This window comes from Cyprinus carpio, chromosome A9 (assembly GCF_018340385.1).
Source record: "Cyprinus carpio isolate SPL01 chromosome A9, ASM1834038v1, whole genome shotgun sequence".
Taxonomy (NCBI): domain Eukaryota; kingdom Metazoa; phylum Chordata; class Actinopteri; order Cypriniformes; family Cyprinidae; genus Cyprinus; species Cyprinus carpio.
The window spans coordinates 11,050,241-11,068,905 of NC_056580.1; positions in this window are offsets into that span (position 1 = coordinate 11,050,241).

The window sequence follows — 18,665 nt, forward strand, 5'->3', positions numbered from 1 at the left end:
GGCCGCCATTGCTGTCCCATGCGTTCCAGCCATAAGCCACAGAGGTGTGCAGCGCCAAGCATGTCATTAGAAATTATAGCGCAGACAAATTGATGCAGAACGCTTGAACTTGTCGTAACTGACAAACACACACACACTTGCTCACACATACTTGAATAGAATTTTAAAGTTGTCTTAAACAAGAGTGGATAGCTCTCCCCCTCTCTGATTGGCTTTGAATGTGGCTTATCCTATACAAAATAGACAATGTATGAACACATGTGACTGTGCATCCATTAAATTTTATGTTAATGTGTCAAACCTTTATTTACAGAAAGATCTTAAATTGTTAAGTTGCTTGGGAACAGTAATGCATTGTGGTACATTTCATGATGTACAATGCTCAACACAATAATAACAATCAACAATCCATTTAAACATAAAATTAAATGAATTAGGAATTCAAATGTCATTTTACTGATACTACTTTGTGTCATTTTATATAAATGGTTAATTGGTTAACACGGAATATGAATTCTTGTGCCTTTATCAGGTCACATGACATGATGTCATGAAGGATTCATTGATACATTTTATTATTTATTGAACACTGGTGCTCAAATTTGCGTCCTACCTATTAGTGCTTATCAATGTTTGGCTTATGGATTTCATACAGACTGATTATTGTTTTTAACAGTGATGCATCCACACTTGCACCCTGAATATGGAGTTGCATAACATAAACGGCCAAATGGCAGGAAGTATGGGGAGCGTGCTTTGTGTTTTGGCTCAGTCTGTGCTAGCAGTGTTGTGGCATGGCATGACCGTCTGGACTCGACACAGGGATTACAAGAGTACACTGTGAAGAGGGATGGGTCTCACAGGAAGTGACATGTGCTGTTAACACCCCGCCCACTCTGTGCTAGTGGTAGAGTGACTGCTGGAGACGTTATGGTTTTTATTGCTGTTGAAATGTTTACCACACAAAGGCCTCCCCATATTTCATCCTACAACAGAAGCACATGCCTGTCCCTTAAAGGGATAGTTCACAAAAATGACAAATCTGCCATCATTTATATTGTTTTTTTTTTCTCTCGCTCATGATGTTCCAAAGCTGTATGACTTTCTTCTGTGGAATTCAAAAAGAGTTTTAATCACAGATTTTCTAACCTGACCTTTTCCATACAGTGTGATTTTCAGTGAAAAATGACTTAAATTTCAATGTGTAGTTTGTAGCTACAAAAGACATGTATTTGTAGTGCTTGAGCCACATTAATGGTCTTTTGTGTTTTTTTTTTTTTTTTTTTTTTTTTTTTGTCCTTTACGGGTTAGAAACAACATGAAGGTGAGTAAATAATGAAATAATTGTCTTTTTTGAGACAATTTTCCTTCAACACATGCTGATTCTCCTTCGTTTGTCTCCATGAACATGGTAGCTGGTGACAGGAATCCAGTGCAGATGTCAAAAAACTGTCCTGGAGCCCAGGAATACTTATTTGAATTCTGACACTTGGGGATAAAACAGGTCAAGGCACATTTGTTTCAAGAACATATTGTAGAACAATTCCCATTTATCAATGCATGTCCCCATTTTCAGGGCTTTAGCAGAGAATCTTTTGTCCACCGTATTTCACCAAAGTTTTGCTGTTAACAGCAGTGGGGAGTTTGAATAACTATTTCTAACATTGCTGGGCTCAGCGGACGTATTCATGTTTGATTTTTAATGTGGGTCATGTTGTTTGATGATTTAAGTCCTTTGCAGTATAATAAGACTCGGTGCGTTTGAGTCAATGGGTAATTCTATCAGCAGTTGCAGACTGTGAGAAACTTAGTGTGTTGTTGAAGGTGCAAACCTGAGCCGTTTCTGAAGATAAGAATTTTCCTCCATCTGCAGTGTCTGATATACAGCTCCAATGTAACAGGCTTTGCGTTCAGAGAGTTTCCAAGCCGCTTTGGTGCCACAGCTGTCAGGGGACATCAGCCGAGGTTTCCTAAATTGATCAGGTGCTGGGAGATTACTGGTCAACAACAACCATTTCTCCCCAATCTCTCAAATCTCTGCCCGCACACACATACTAAATCTTGACCTCTAATGGAGGATAAACAGATAGGACTCTATCTCGACATGATCCTTCCTATCTAGAGATTGTGATGCAAACAATCATTATCGAGCTGTTTAATTTGTATTTACATTTTTTTTACAAGCCTTTGTTTTGTCATACAACAAAAGAGTCTTTTCCCAAAAAGGACAAAGTGCTCATATGACTCGTGTACAAGATGTAAAATCTTTTGAAGCCATTCGATAGCTTAGAGGATCAAAGGCATTATTCACTGAAAATTCACTGAAAATCTGTCCTTCTGCCCTTTTGGATCATGTATTTGTTTGGATATAGCTGGATCTTCACTGATTCTTGTGTGTATCTTGACATACTATGTTTGCATGGTTTTCTTTATAACTGTCAGAATGACAGGCAGCATTTGGAATTATCCGTCAAGATCTGGTAAATAACAGAAACATTTTAGTTACCACAACCTTTGTTCCCATCGTACCTGGGATATATCATTCCCAGTCTTGAAACAAGTCAACAACATGCATTCAAAACAAGGATGTCATGAGCAATGCAAGCAAATTCTGTTATCTGCAAGACAAGTGATACATTTTCACAACGTTTCTAAGAATAGATGCATTTTTTTCTCAGTTTTGGAGACACATGCATCTTTATTTGGGTCGTGTTTTCCCAGAGCATGGAGCAATCAAATGAGAGTCAGCTCTTTATTTAACTCATTTCGCTTTCTGTTGAGTTTTATCGGCAGCTCAATTTTCACATCTGAAGCTTAATTGTTCATGCAATCCCTGTATGCCATATTCCAATTCTCAAAGAGATGACACAGTTGGGAGGAAAGGATGTGTAACTCAGAGGGGGCTGTAGCTGTGCTGGTAACAGTGGCCTTGTACCATAGATTACAGTGCCCTCTGTTGACAGGTCCTTGCATTTTTGCAACATGCCTGGATGCAGATTGGAGAAGAAATGTTTTTCTTTTTATGCCACAAAACCAAATTATGACATCCTAGACCTGGTCTGTTTTCACTATCACATTGAAACTAATAGTATTTCTGGTGCTCTCATGTTATGACTCATGTATGAGGGAGAAACAGTGGGCAGTTTACAAGCAATTCCTCCTTCTTCCAGTAAAAACAAGTCCAGCTTTGATACATAAAATAATTTCCCTTCTGAAACATGATTTGTGAGATGCCTTACTTTTGAAACTTACTTTTGTGTGCTCCAGATAAGCAGCGTGCATTTATTTCCTTGTTAATTATCATGAAGGTTGGTGCAATCTGTGGTCAGGGACACAAAATAAAAAGCTTTAGTAAAAGAGTTTTAGCAAATAGTATTTTGCCTGAATAAGTGTCTGTGAGAGCATTGACCTGCAGTCCTTTCCCATGATCCATTCACCTGTGATATTTCATCACAGGTTTTCATTCGGTTCAAGCACTCTAGGTATGGATAAAAAAAGAAATATGATTTCCTCTGCTGTGTGTGGCAGACTTATCGACTTTCTTATGTGCTTGAGAATAATGAACTTCCATTCTGGACTGAGGTTAAGTGGCAGTATGTTTGTTTTGATCGCATGAATGTCAAGCACTTTTGGACATATATTGCCTTGTAAAAATGTGCCAGAAATGTTTCAGAATGGAGCGAATCAAGGACAAATCCCACTGTGGGCCATTAGAAATCTAATTAATGAAATTTAGCTTTGAGTTGCTTTCATGGCCCGTCCTATTAAGTTGCGAGTTGAGTCTCATTTCAATTTTGCTCTCCCCTGCTGTCACTCATGATGTGCGTAACACAGCACCACATAATTGAAAACCAACCACTGCATCCCAGAATGTCTCTCTCAGCAGATTTTGACGCTGTAAGCCCTTGACCAGCAGAGAATTAATAATTGTTACATGGGTTCCACTTGCTACAGTCACCCTTTATTTGAGCAAAACATTTAACCCTTGTATTATGGTACTGGACAAATACATTGCAGAAAAATGCATCTGTTTGACACGTAACAAGTTTATGAATGTGTGTATGCTTTTCATTTAAGCCCTTTAATTGCCAAAGCCCCTTCATTAGCACACAATATATAATTATAGTCACATGAGTGTTTGTCCCATGCTGATAAACTGATGGAAAAACAAACATTGAGAAGACGACAGGAGAGAAAATTACAATCTGCATATATGCACGTTAACATCTTGGTGTGTGCTGGAGCAGGGTTTTTTAAAACTGGGATCCACTAAGGGTTTGCAAAAAGTAATTTTTGAGAATATTTTTTTAGGGCTGTCTAAGTTAATGTTCACTTAAGGTATTGATGAAATATGTTTAACAAAATGCAAAAGTGACAGTAAAGACATTTGTAATGTTCAAAATAAGTCTATTTCAAATAAATTCTGCTCTTTCGAACTTTCTAGTCATCAAAGAATATATATAATATATATAAAAACTATCTGGAATTTTTTTTTATCAAAGTTTCCACAAAATTATTAGGCAGCACAACTGTTCTAAACACTAATAACAAGAAATGTTTCTTTTACACTAAATCAGCATATTAGAATGATTTCTGAAGAACCATGTGACTGAAGTAATGGCTTTGAAAATTCAGCTTTGCCATCAAAGGAATAAATTACATTTTAAAATATATTCAAATAAAAAACAGTTATTGTAAATTGTGATAATATTTCAATATCTTGATATTTTTTATCAAATAAATGCAGCTATGGTGAGCAGGCTGCTTTCAAAATCATTTAAAAAAAAATCTTCAGACACCAAAATTATGAACAGTAGTGTATATGGGTTTTTATACATGAAAATGTGTAGCCTATTTATATTTTAGTAAGTTTAATAGAGCATTTAACCTGTCATTTAACCACAGCGACCCCCTGTACAGTGCACCTTATTTTAAGATTTGTTTCAGACAATTTGATCATAAGTGGAAAGAGCTAAATGAGGTCTAAAACATTTTGCCATCCGAATATGCAAAAAAAAAAAAAAAAAAAAAAAAAAAACAGCAGAAGGTTGATGGCTTTTAACTTTCTTTTTCTTTTTTGACTTCTTTGAGCTTTTTCTGTACTTGCACTAACATACTGGCATAGTAAGTAATGCATGTATATCAGAGACCTATCATAAATAGTCATGTCTCAATGCAGGAGTAAACAGCGATAAGTCTCGACTGACCACTTGTGATCAAATCACTTAATCTTAATACCAGGTGTATACAGAGCCTTAGTTAAATTGATGTGGAACTAGAAGATGGTTCATTTGAAAGTGTTTCCTCTGTCCTATGCAAGCAATTAGCCCACAGCACAGAGAGCTCTTAAAAGAGGTTACAGTAATTGCTAGGAGGTGGGTGATGAAAACAGAACCAGTTAAATTATCATAGGCAGACAGGCCTATGGTTTGCGACATAAGTTCTTCATCAATAAACTGCCTATGTGGTTAACAGGGCCTGAGAGGGAGATTGGAGATTTAATATGGGTGTTATCTCCTTTGGAAACCCTACTGAGGCATGTTTCGTATTTTAGATCTTATGACTTTCCTCTTTGCTGATGTTATAGATTCATAACACATCCGTGTCTCATAAATTGAAGACAACTCTGCTTTTCTTGGCAATTCTGTCCAAGCATTCCTGATGTCCGATGAGATTCCGCTCAAGTGAGTGACGTCAATTTAGAGATTTCAATAGAAAGCAACAGAATGACAACACAGGAAAGCGTCTGAAAGCCCGGGGAGTGAAGAGGTCTATCTGAGTGGTTTGAGCATGGCAGAGAGTTTCATATAAATTTTGTAGTCATTTCTCTGGATCCAGTATTGTGAGATGCGCATGAATGCATTTTATCATCAAACACAATGCCTGACAGAGATCAGAGTAGAGGAATCAAGTGTGATGGAAGGGCCATTACCGAAAGCTGCTCTTTTCTTACACTGAGAGTTTCCTTAACATGAAATCGAAGAAGAAAAAAGAAGCAGAAACATGCTGTCTAGTTCAATTTGTGTGAAAAAAAAAAAACCTCCTAATGGTTGCGTTTGAAGTCTAAATTGTCATCTGTATGGTGTCTAATGATGGGATTTGCCCAACTCCATTACAACCAAAGGCTACTTTGCTCTGGTTATTTTCATACGAATTAATAAATTGCCACATTTTAACCGTAAAGGAACCTCAGGATTGTAGTGAAATGTATATTGTATAATGTAAAGGAAGTTTATTCATCAGCTTTATTTGGGCTATTTTAAAAACAAAAAAGATTGCTTTCATGCTCATGCTTTATGGCTCAGATTGCTTCTCATGGGTAAAATCTTTATATAGCTGTTTATGAAATGCCATGCCAGGGTTTTATAATGCTTTTTCTCATCTCTTGTTTATGGAGACATAAATCTTGTTATTCACTGACAGGAATAATCAAATATTAACTATCAGACCCCATTTATTCAATCCACAAATTGAGTCTATAAAGTTTGAAAGCGTTTGACACAGAGGCAGCAGTAAAGCTGTGCAATTTTAGAAACTTTCCTAAGATTCCAGTTTTAGTTTTTGCCAAGGCCTATGCAGGTTTTTTTTATGGCATTATGAATTAAATAAATCATAAGAGGTCTAATTTTCCTGTAAAGAGGCACTGTTGCTGACAGCTGTGTGGGCTACAAATGTCTTTCTACAGGGCTCGGCAGTGTCTGTAGTTTGCATTTAGAGGTTTTGAAAAGCGCTATGAAATTGAAGGTGTCTCAGAAACTGTCAGTACTTTGAGCTTGTTAATTTATGAGCTCGTCGTAGAGGAACTCCACCAGGCATAGCATGCCACGGCATTAGAGCGTTTCATTGATCTGCTCACATTAAATATGTCCAAGAATTTCCGTCTGACAATTGATTACATTTCACTCACAGAGTCAGTTTGATTTCTCTTGCTTTTCCCAGGAACGTGTGACATTTAAAATCACACAGCCTCTTTAATTAGACAGGTCTGGCCTCTCCAGCGACATCTCGCTTTTTTATATTATGCAGATCTCTTTTCTTTACCCCAGAATGTCCCAAATCAACAAAAATTTTGGCATACATAAATAATCCTTCCTGCTGGACTTGAGTCACTCTTTAATTCATGCTACTAAGCTCCAATGCAGCTAAAAATGTTCACCTGGTTTCTGTCAGCAGAAAATCTTTATTTTTAACCTCAGAAACACCTTTAGCAGCAGGCTTTCCACTGCTTATAAATCATTTAACATCCTTCTCAAGCTCTCCAATTGACAGATCTGTATTTTTATATACAGTATATACTTATTATCCCAGCACTGGTCTTTATTACATTACTTAAAAGAACAGTTAACTCAAAACTGAAAATTCACAAAAATATGGCTTAAAACCCCTGCATGTAGTGCATGGATCATATGGTTTTATTTACTTTTATATACTTCTTTTTTTTTTTTTTTTTTTTGGTCACAGCCCCTGGTTCCCATCCATGTTCATTTTATGTAAAAGAGAAGCTCTGATATTCTAATGAACTTTTCATTTTGTGTTTTTCATGGAAGTCATACAGGTTTGGAACAACATAAGTATCAGTGCATTTGTGTGTTCATTTTTGGTAGAACTTTCTTAAAAAGTATATAGAGTTCAAAATACAAATAAGTATGACACATAAGTATGTTTTTAAGATTTTGAATCTTATGCAAGGCTACATTTTTTTAATCAAAATTTTAAACCAAAATTAGTTTAAAAAGTGGTAATATAGTCAAATATTTCTACAATTTAAAATGTTTTCTTTTCAAATGTTTTTTTCATTTTTTTCAGGATTCTTTGACGAATATAAAGCATTTATTTGAAATAATGTTTATTGTTTACTCATTTACTCACTTTAGATTAATGCATCCTTGCAGAAAAAAATTTCTTTCAAATAAAATCCACAAAATATCGATTGTATAGTTTGTGTGTTTCAACTCAATGTTAATTCAGTAGAACTCTTTTCATTTTTCTCAGCGCTATTTGGATTTCTGATCTTCCCTCCATGTGGACATTTCGACTCAGTGTATATTAAAGAAGATGATGTCACAGAGCCACTTCCTCAGGCTGTAATTCACTTTACATTTGAATCTCAACTCATGCGTAATGAAATAAAATTCACTCGTATGAAGGATAGCACAAAAAAAAACTGCATCAAACACTGACGGCTGCTGATCATTTGAATTGTCTTGACTGCTATAATTTCTTTAGTTTCTGTTGTTGCTAGGCTACTTGCAAGAAGCACAAAAATAGCTGCAACAAGTACTATGTATATCCGCTAATAAACCTCTGGCATTTGTGTAGTTTACGACTTCTTCCTAAGAGAGTCTGATGGCTGCGCTCTTGTCAGTGTTGTGGTTGGAACGGCATGTGATAGCTGTACATAATGATTGTGGGTAAAACATTCCATATTTACAGAAGCGTTTGTAGAATCCAAGGAAAGCTGAAACCGGTAAGGTGTCATGGAGAGAGCCGCAATATTGAAGCTGACAGCTTCTCTGAAGGATTGCCTCGGGGGAAATTGCGGAAGTGCCACTAGTGGTCTGTTTGATAAATCAGAGGCCTTAAACCAATGCAGCTGACGTGTGCCCGCCAGCCACTGTCAGAGGCGATTCAAACAGAGATTAAAGGGTCTGATTACAACACTGAAAGAAACAAACTTTAATTAGGAGAACACAAGATTCTCCGCCTCGTCCCAGTCCCCATGCTGTCAAACTATTCTCATGCTTGATCACTGTCATCTATAAACCAAATCTCAGGCCATGCTATATGTAACCGTCCTTACAGAATATCTGATACTTATGGACAGAGAACAGGGTGCAGTATAAAAGGTAGAATATTATCATTGACAAGTACATGTTCTGTCAGAATAAATATGGTGGAGACTTGCACTCAGGTATGAGAATGAGAGCAGAAATGAAAGTACATGAAGAACTTGCAAAATTTAAGTTGGTGATCTTTGGACAGATGTTTGATTTAAACATCATCGATTGACCAATACAAAGAATACAAAAGCTGCATGGTTTTCATTGTGAAGTGGCGAAGATGTGCTTTAACTATTTCATTTATTATGATTTGTTATTTATTTACTGTTTATTAAAAACAGAAGCCGTAGATTGTGGTGGCATATCCTGTGGCATCATAGCCCATATTTTTATCACCTTTATGCTGTCAGTGCATCAAAACCATTTGCCACAGATATATTTCAGTCGTACAGATTACAGTTTTAAAACAATAGTTCACCCAAAAAAAGAAAACTCTATCACCCATTACTCACCCATATGTCATTCCAAACCTGTTTGACTTTCCTTCTTCTGTGTGACACAGTATATTATATCCTATGTTTGCTTTTAAAAGATGCATTTTTACATTTTACAATTCTCAGAGAATCTCTTTGAAAACCACTTGGATGCATTTGCTTACATAAATCTGTATATGAAATCTCAATTTGGCTAAATTTGGCTTCTTGACCTGGGCATTCATTAATATAAATGTGCAGTTTATAGACAGTATTTTGCAGGCTCTTTAGAGATTATCTGTCGACAAAAATGCCATACTTTTCAATCTTGATAATTAGCTGATTCTATTTGGGATCACATGGTTCATGTGGTGAAGGGAGCAGGATTAGTCTGCAAAGCCTTATTGTGACAGATTTAAAGACAGTGCTTGTGCAAAGGCCTAGGAATTTATTGATTCTTTTCAACTGAGCTATAATGATTTACATCATTAATCATGAATATACTAAAAGGTCATGTTGGTAACCCATGAATTGCAAATAGAAAATTTGCTGTGCTGATAATGTTACAACCAAATACATGCATTCGTTTTTTGAAGTACAGTAGCATGTGTGCTTTGCCTGATCTTGTTGGTCCTGGAACAACATTTATCTAAACCCATCAGACATGGAGTTTGAGTTTAAATATTATTAGTATTATTAGTATTATTATTATTGTGGACATATTAACTGCATTACTCAAAAACAGATTAATAAGTTACATAAACCAAAACTAAATTTAAGATAGAGCTCTAAGAATCTAAAGTTGAAGTAAATGTTTCAAGTGTGTTAACTGTTCTAGTATATTACTGAAATAATTCATTATTTTAATCGCTTTGCAGTGTAAGTATCATAAAGTATGTATTTACATCAATAAAGTATTAATTTTATACAACATATATAGGGGTCCCTTTTTGCCCGTTTTTGCCTTTAAAAGGTTTAAAAAAAATGGTTTACACTTAAACTAACTACATTCAGTAGTTAATTCTTTGTTTAAGGTTGGGATTTGTGATAGATCCAAGAACACATTGTACTGTAACAACTTTTCAGCCTGTATTTCTCCTAACTCGAAATTGTCCAGGGCTTAACAATTATAAAAAGTCAGTTAGTGTTATCTCAGAGTTGCTCCGGTAATGTAATTGCACATCTTCCCCAAATCTCACACCAGCAGCTAAAGGTTAATTTGTTGAGCCAGGCTGCATGCGCTTTATCAGCATTTCTGTAGCCCTGATGTTAAATGATGAAAACTTTGGGTGCCAACTCAAACAAGAATTGTGAAGTTTAATCCTCTAGCAGAAGAGAAGCATGTCTTACTTTTTTTTTTATTTAAATGTATTCCCACTGAAAGATGATGTTTGACTGAACTAGGACAAGCCAGTCTTGTTTAGAGGAGTTCTGGGAAGGACTTGTGGAATCGCACAAATAAATAGCATCATGTGCAATCAGAGCATATGCTATGACTGACAGAATGTTCCAGCGTGGATGGACAATAAAGGCTGATGGCTGCATGGTTGAATCTTCTTGTCAGCGCACGACTCTGGCCAACCAATTGAATGAGTGTGTGCATGAATAATGGAGGAAACGTGACTTTGGTGGAAAAAGGATGATTTTGATGTGAAAACATCCTCTGCTCCTCGGTGGTTGGTATGCAGTGTAATATTCTCATTTTTGTGGTTATTTTGGAAGTCAGATTAATGTAACAAAGCTTAGGTTGTTTTTTTGAAGCTGTGCTGAATTAAATATTGCTTGGCACATTTAGTTTCTTCAGATATGATGAACAGAAGGCTTATTTTTGCATCTGGAACAAAACAAATGTATTATGAATCAGTTTGGCACACTGATATCGTGAGAGGGTGGAGAGAGTACATGTCGTCCACTGGCAAGTGTTTAACAACACAACCTTGACATAAATCGCATCTACACAAACAAACAATATTTATCTCTGCCAGCAAGTTGCTCACTATCAGATGTGTGTATACTGTATACTCCATGTGTGTATGCTGTATGTATATATAATTTATCTTTTTGTTCTTTAATTCTAAAAATTCACAAAATTCTAACCTTCATTTAAATAAAACAATTGAAAGTGTGGGTGGGGGGACACACATTATGAAATAAATGCTTTTCTCCAATGCATGTATATTCCCATTCATATTTACATTTTTTAGACTAGGAAGATGAAACTGTCCTGGCATGACTTTCTGTTCCACAGTATTATAAATATGAGGAACACAAAGGGCAAATTCCCTTAATCATCCATCACAAGGAGTAAAACAAAGAATATTGTTCTGATGTGCAGAACAAGATTGTTGACCTTCACAAAATAGAAAGTGGTTGTAAGAAAATAGCTAAAGCATTGAAAAATCCTCATTTCCACCATCAGGGCAATAATTAAAAAGTTATTATATATATATATCATCTGATTTAAGACAGAACTATTTAGATATGGGTCAGATGCACTATATTCCCTAAACCTATACTTAAGATTTGGAGACCAAATATAACACTATAATGAATTTTTCATATTTGCCATAAAATTACTTCATTATATTTTATGGGTTTAATGCATTTGCAGACAATGCAATTAAATGTTCCTGTCATATAACTGCATATTCACTGTTTTAGAGAATAGTGCCATTGAATGTATAGCTAATATTAAGTGAATATATTTAATAATATAAATACCTTAATACAAATAATGTTTAAAATAAACAACTCCCAGTAAACGTCCAAACAGCGATGCTATTAGAGCATTTATTGTTATATCTTGCATCATTTACATCTATTTTTACATTTGATGATGATTTGAGGAGTTGATACTTATTATTGACATCATTCCAACAGAGAATTTATTGCAATGATTTTGAGGTATCTATCTGACATATTATGACATATGGCCTAACATTGATGTTCTATATAAAGTCTTTAGGGCCATGGGCTATAATATGTTGTTTTTAGATAAATTGCTCAGAGACCAACCAGTTAGACAGAGGTTATGCACAAATCATCCAAGTACAATTTCTATAGGCTACATTTCATTAAGATTGCTAAATATTATTCAAAAGAAATTAAAGAAATTAAGGATGTTTAATTCAGGTGCGAAAATAATTAATATCTATAGCGCATGAGCACAGAGAGATTTGAGAGTGCACAGGACACAGTTTGAGTGAGAGAAGAGATAAGTTTTAATTGCGTGCACTCTCTGCGGGCAAGAGCAGCGTGTATCAGAGTGCGCGCGTCCAGTTTTGTGCTAGAGCAAAGGAAATCCGCGTGCGAGCAGAGAGATTTGCGCGCGCGCATTGTATTAATGTGCTATCGTGCTACAATAATACACTCCACATTTATCAGTACAATAAAGCCATTCCCTTTCTATAATCGTGAGATTCATCTTTCAAAATAAATGGAAAGACAGTTGATAATGTCCTTAGTTTTACCATCAGTTCCAGCCCGAAAGGCGTACAGAGTCGCGTGACAGACACATTGATGAAGCTCCTATGTGTTTGCAGTACACAAGCCATGGACGATTAAGACTGATTCCTGTGTGTGACCCTTTCTCTCTCTCTCTCTCTCTCTCTCTCTCTCTCTCTCTCTCTCTCTCTCTCGCTCTCATGCACACACACACACACACACACACACACATACACAACGCGCAAAACTCGGCATTTGAACAGTCAATAGCAAATACTTTAATAACAAAACATACTTACAGTACTTACTCTTAACTCATACTTACATACTCTCTTTGGATTTGAGACTTTTGTGCAGCCATATTTAAAGTACATTAATCAGACATATGCATACCGTGCTATTTTCCCATTGTGGCAGGTTTATTGTTTTCGAGGTCACAATCATATTAATCCATATAAAATCCAGTGCCAGGATTTGTGTTTAATGCATATGGTTTCCCAAGCAACATTTTAACACTTTGCACATGGAACCAGAAACAAAATAAGAAAACTCTTTGGTGTCTTTTGTTTCTTGTCATTGTACCTTTGTTCTTTCACACTGGTGCCACAACACATGTTGAAAGGTATGGGTGTGGGATAAGACACATTGTGGAAATTGTTTTGCGCATCCGATCAAGTGAGTAGAGCTGTAACAGAGGGGTGTCTCTGAAACACCTGTTAACAGCTCTGCTGTAGCGCCGCAGGGAGGAGGAACATCAGTAAGCCACCGAATATCCTCAAGCAGATCTTTAAAACAACAAATTAAAAGAGGTGGAGGAAGAGAAGTGTATGTGTGACAGGGTGGCTGATGAAGCTCTGGAGGATGGGCCGCGGCGCTCCTGTTTTCACGCTGATGGGAGTTCGAGTCCCCAGCCATCTGCTTCTTGGCCCACTCCAGGGACGCCTGTCTAGCTGAATATGCTCAGCAAGCAGAAAGGGAGACGCTGTGGCAGCACTCCTCCTCTCCTGCCCTCTCAAACCCACTGCTACAGACAGCAGCGGGATTGCGGTGCGTGAGCCGGGTGATGGGCGATGAGGTGGCATCCGTGTGGAGGATGAGGGTGACTATTTTGTCTTGGCAGGGCTCCATTAGATCATCATAGCCAAAGAGCTGGCAGGCACATCCACACACACTCATTCATAAAAACACACAGATGTACACTCACAGGTACTGCCTATCTGTAATGTAGTCTATGTGACCTTTACATGCGGTTTTCATGTAAGCATACTAGTGCACTACTAGTATGAGTGGATTGAGATTTCTTGAATCAGGATTTGGTTAGATAAGGATATTTTTTTCTGGTACCCTTGTGCAAATTATGTGTATGTTACTGGGTTAAATTGCTGTAAAAGGTCATGACAAGAGTCGAAGTAATTATCACACTAGTCACACTAGTCACACTAATCACACTAGTCTCGTATAAACATGATGTTAAAGCTATACTTTCTTGTGGATTTTAATATTTTTTTTTTTTACTTTGGAATAAAAACATCCATTGTCAATGCATAACTGTTGAGACATTTTAGTTTTGCTTTGTCAGAATCGGATACTGCTGTTGGCAGATCTTAACCTGTTAACTGTCACCCCGTCCCGTATACGGGACGCCTACGTTTACTTCACTAAATCCTTATCTAATCATGACAAACTATATATCGTTGGAAAGGTCTATGACTCCTAAATAGATATTTTACCAATGTTTTTTGTTAGAAATTATGTAGGAAAAGTAATAGATTAATTTATGACAAGAGTGCACCCTCAAAAACCTACATCATAACAGGAGTTCTTACCTTGTCAAAAAAAAGTCTTCTTCGTTGCCTTTTTCTCAATCACACTTTAGAAATAATCAGAAATGATATATCAACTGAAAACTTAAAAATCTCAAAATTCATCCTTTAAAACCCATTTTAAAATCAGACATTGCATTACCACGAAAATGGTACATCAATATCATGTTATAAAATGTTTTTGTTCATAAATTATAAAAATTACTTACAATTAAAAATGCATTAAAAAATCCATAATCAAAAGTTCTAATATTAAAAACTCTCTAACAGTGCATATTCCTCTAAAGTCTGCATAAAAAACATTATTAACTACATTATAAAATACATTATTTTTCAAATACTTGTCAAAAATCGTATTGTGAACAATTCATTCATTTATAGGGTTATTTTTTTAAATAATTAAATTATATTTTGACCTTAAAATATTTAATCAAAATGTTAACTCAATCTTCAGACTTCTCTCTGGTGACATACTGTATACAGGACTTCTTCAATGATTTAATCCACTTAAACCTACTTCTTTTTTTTTTTTTTTTTTTTTTTACAGTCACCGGCAAGCTTGCATTAATTTTTGAATGGACTGCTTACATTTCAAAATCCAATCAGTAACCAATGAATAGAATCAAGTCCCCGCCCTACATTTTTTCTTTTTTGATAATCCGTTTCACAGAAGAAAAAATCTGACACTATTTCCATTTCATTGCAACTGCACATCTGGACATAATGAAAATCATCCAATATTTGTTATGAAGCATTTTAATAGTATTTTTTGCATTGATGATCTTTACCTATCAATTTCCATTTAAATAAATTATTCACCTTTGTACTGGTGTGAGTCTGTGTGCTTATTTCAGCAGTTGCAGTGGTATTTCACCTGCTACCTCTGTTGCTGCATTAGAATTCCAGTCCATCAAGTTCCCTCTGATTGCCTGATGTAGACGCACAGACACCTAAAGAGGATTCTGTTCCCACTGAAAGTAATTGGCAACTGCTATGCACGAACGAGCCAGACATAATACACTAATGGCTCTGTGTGCGTGTGCGAGTCTGTGTCTCTCCTGTGGTGTATGCTAATCCCTAGAAGGAGCCGGACTTGTGATCAGCATGTAAGTTCCGTTAAGTGTGGAAGGCGAGGAAGAAGAGATTCCATTCAGGACCACAGCAGAAGGATATCAATGTCCCAGTAGAAGTGTAAGCGGTGCTATCAGGGGAGCTGGTAATGAGAACACGCTCTCTGTGGGCTGATTAAAAGGCCTGTCACTCCATTAGCTTAACACTCACATAAATGCAAACACATAAACTTAGTAATGGCTGTAGTAACATGTTGGGAATGTTGGGGGGGGCAGTCTTTTTGTATCGACGTGACTGATGGTCTTTCCATCTGAGCATGTTCAAGCTGAGCGCCATGTGGCTGCTAAATATTACTATTACAGGATTTGGTTAGTGATTTAGGCAGCAGGAGCGGCTGGTGTGTTCTGCACATCTGTCATACCCAGGGGACTCAGACTTGTAAACTCCATTAAGTGTTTGTGAGGGTAATAAGGGATTCCTGTCTGATAAAACAGAATGACTGCCTTTCTCATCTTCTTCTTCTCTAACATCACCGTGCTGTTCTGGTCCAGCAATCTTCACAACAAAACCACACCATGGCTGTAGGTAAACTTTATGCACTGCTGTCTGCGCCACCCATCCTCCCATCCTCAAACCCTTATTGGTTCTAACAGGTATTTGGATTATATTCTTTCATATCCCCCCTCCCTGTCATATATGTGGCTCTGGGCTGTTTATTTTTGTAGGCTTCCCCCTTTGCACCTCTGAGGAATTCCATTAAGAAAATGACCCAGGGTCTGCGCATCCACACTCCCCTGCAAACATGTTTACACCTGCGGGCCGCAGGTTATTGCAAACATTTTAAAATCAAATGATGAGTGTGATTGGTGGCCTGTGGGGGGATCACCGTTATTAAATATCCCATTATACACGATGCCGTGCGAACCAGGTTGTTGCCCCAGGCTGGCTCATAAAAAACATATATTCACATCCTGGTCGGACAGGATCAGAATAATGCATGTGGCCCGGCATTTATTTTAATGATGGTAGTTTCATCTCAGCAAAAAAATGGTTTCATAAACTCATCAGTTCTACTGATTTATAATTTATTTGAATATACAATTTAAATGTTGATTAAAAAAACAGTTTCATTCCCACATGATGTTTTTTCCCCAACCAAACAAGGCCTTTCTTTCCCTAGACAGCCATGTTGTGTTTACTAATGATGTTGTTCTGTGTACATACAAAAAAGTGTGATATCATAAAAGTATGATATGCAGATATCCTCCCTGTAGAATGTAGAATTTGTTTGTCTATCTGTCATCATGTCTATTTATAATCCCTACAGTCTTGATCTATTTATTCATCCATCCATCCATCCATCCATCACATAAATTTTTTCTTGCTTTATGAAACCAATTTTGACAAACTGTAGGCTGCTCATCAGACACATTTGTCTGATGGCAGTGAGGGCTCTTGACTCAAAGAATCTCTGGGCAGAGAGAAAATTAGACGCAAGTGATTCAGATATGAGGGGCTGCGTTACGTCTTTCCTCCCACGCTTTCTCACGGCCGCGCTCGGTTGAGCAGCGACACAGAGCTGCAAGGCCACAGAGATACGCAGCAGGGAGCCCTAATTACTGCCTTAGCCAAAAAGAGCTCTCAAAAATGGAAGGGAGGTGGCGAATATGAGCATGCTGTTATGGAGTGGATGCTGAGATTAAGTGGATACTTACTGTTCCCTCATTCTTGGAAAAGTCTTTCCATGCTCTATTCCAAATGAAGTACAGAAATGTGGCTGTTCAGTGAGGGCAATGCACAGAAGAGACAATGACCTGAATCTCACACTTAAGGTCATTTGATTTAAAATTTAATTGACTCTTCTACTCACAATGGAGATTCATTTGTGAAATACAATTGGTTAAGATTATGTACACTGTGCATTTACTAAACCGAATAATGTATTTATGAAATAACTAAAAATTGGTTGGATACTGAATGAATGTGTATTTAAATCTTACTTTAAATTATTTTCCTATATATTAAAAAAAAAATTATACCATATCACTATTTCCCCGCTAGCTGCCTTTATATGTACATTATTTCTTGCATCAAAACAAACTTTACATTTATGTTCCTCTGTGTGAAAAAAATAAATAAATGTTTTTGATTATATATAGGATTTTAGCCTTGAAATAGCCTTTTACAACAAATAAATACAGACTTTTTTCCCTAGATTAATGTAATAATCACAACAATATGATTGTCTGTGTTTTCGTGCAGTAGCCACTCCTGTTTTTCTCTCAAGGTTGTATCACTATTCTGTTTTAAAACTCTTTTGTTGTACCTAAGAGGCTGGTGACTCAATATAAGTACAAAGAGGTTTTTTTTTTTTGTTTGTTTTTTTTGGTGCTATAGACCTTCCATTAAGAAATCATTTAAATGCCAGCATAGCACATCAAAGTTCAAAAAAGATGAGTCGTGGCCACCATTTCATGACAAGCTGACAGTATAATGATAACATCTGTAAGACACGCATTTAATGTTTTTGGGGGGAGTGACAAGAAAAGATATTAAGAGTCTGTGGAGGGTGTTCAATAAGAACTTGGATGGACGGTTGTAAATTAGGTCCAATATCAGCAGTGAAAGAACTGCAAGTAGATGGCATTAGTATATATAGATGGATAGTGAGTTTTTGTGGTTTGGTTTTGCAAAATGCCTTTGTAAAAAAAAAAAATATATATATATATATATATATATATATATATATATATATATATATATATGCAACTACATGATCTTTACAATTAACATGTTTTTTTATATACAGTATATAATACATAATTAAATACAATAATACATTTTTCTAAAGAGCATGAACAATCCATTGATCATAGTATGTAACCACAACTGTTGTTTAGTGAGCTGATGTATATGAGGATTGAATTATTGAATTGTTTGCATGTACAGTGAAACCCCAAAGGCACACACCCAGACTTAGTTTTTTTCATCACATCGTAATATTTCTCAAAAGAAAAGGTATATATGTCATATATATCAAGCTTGATAATCCAAACCTATAATGAAACCAAAAC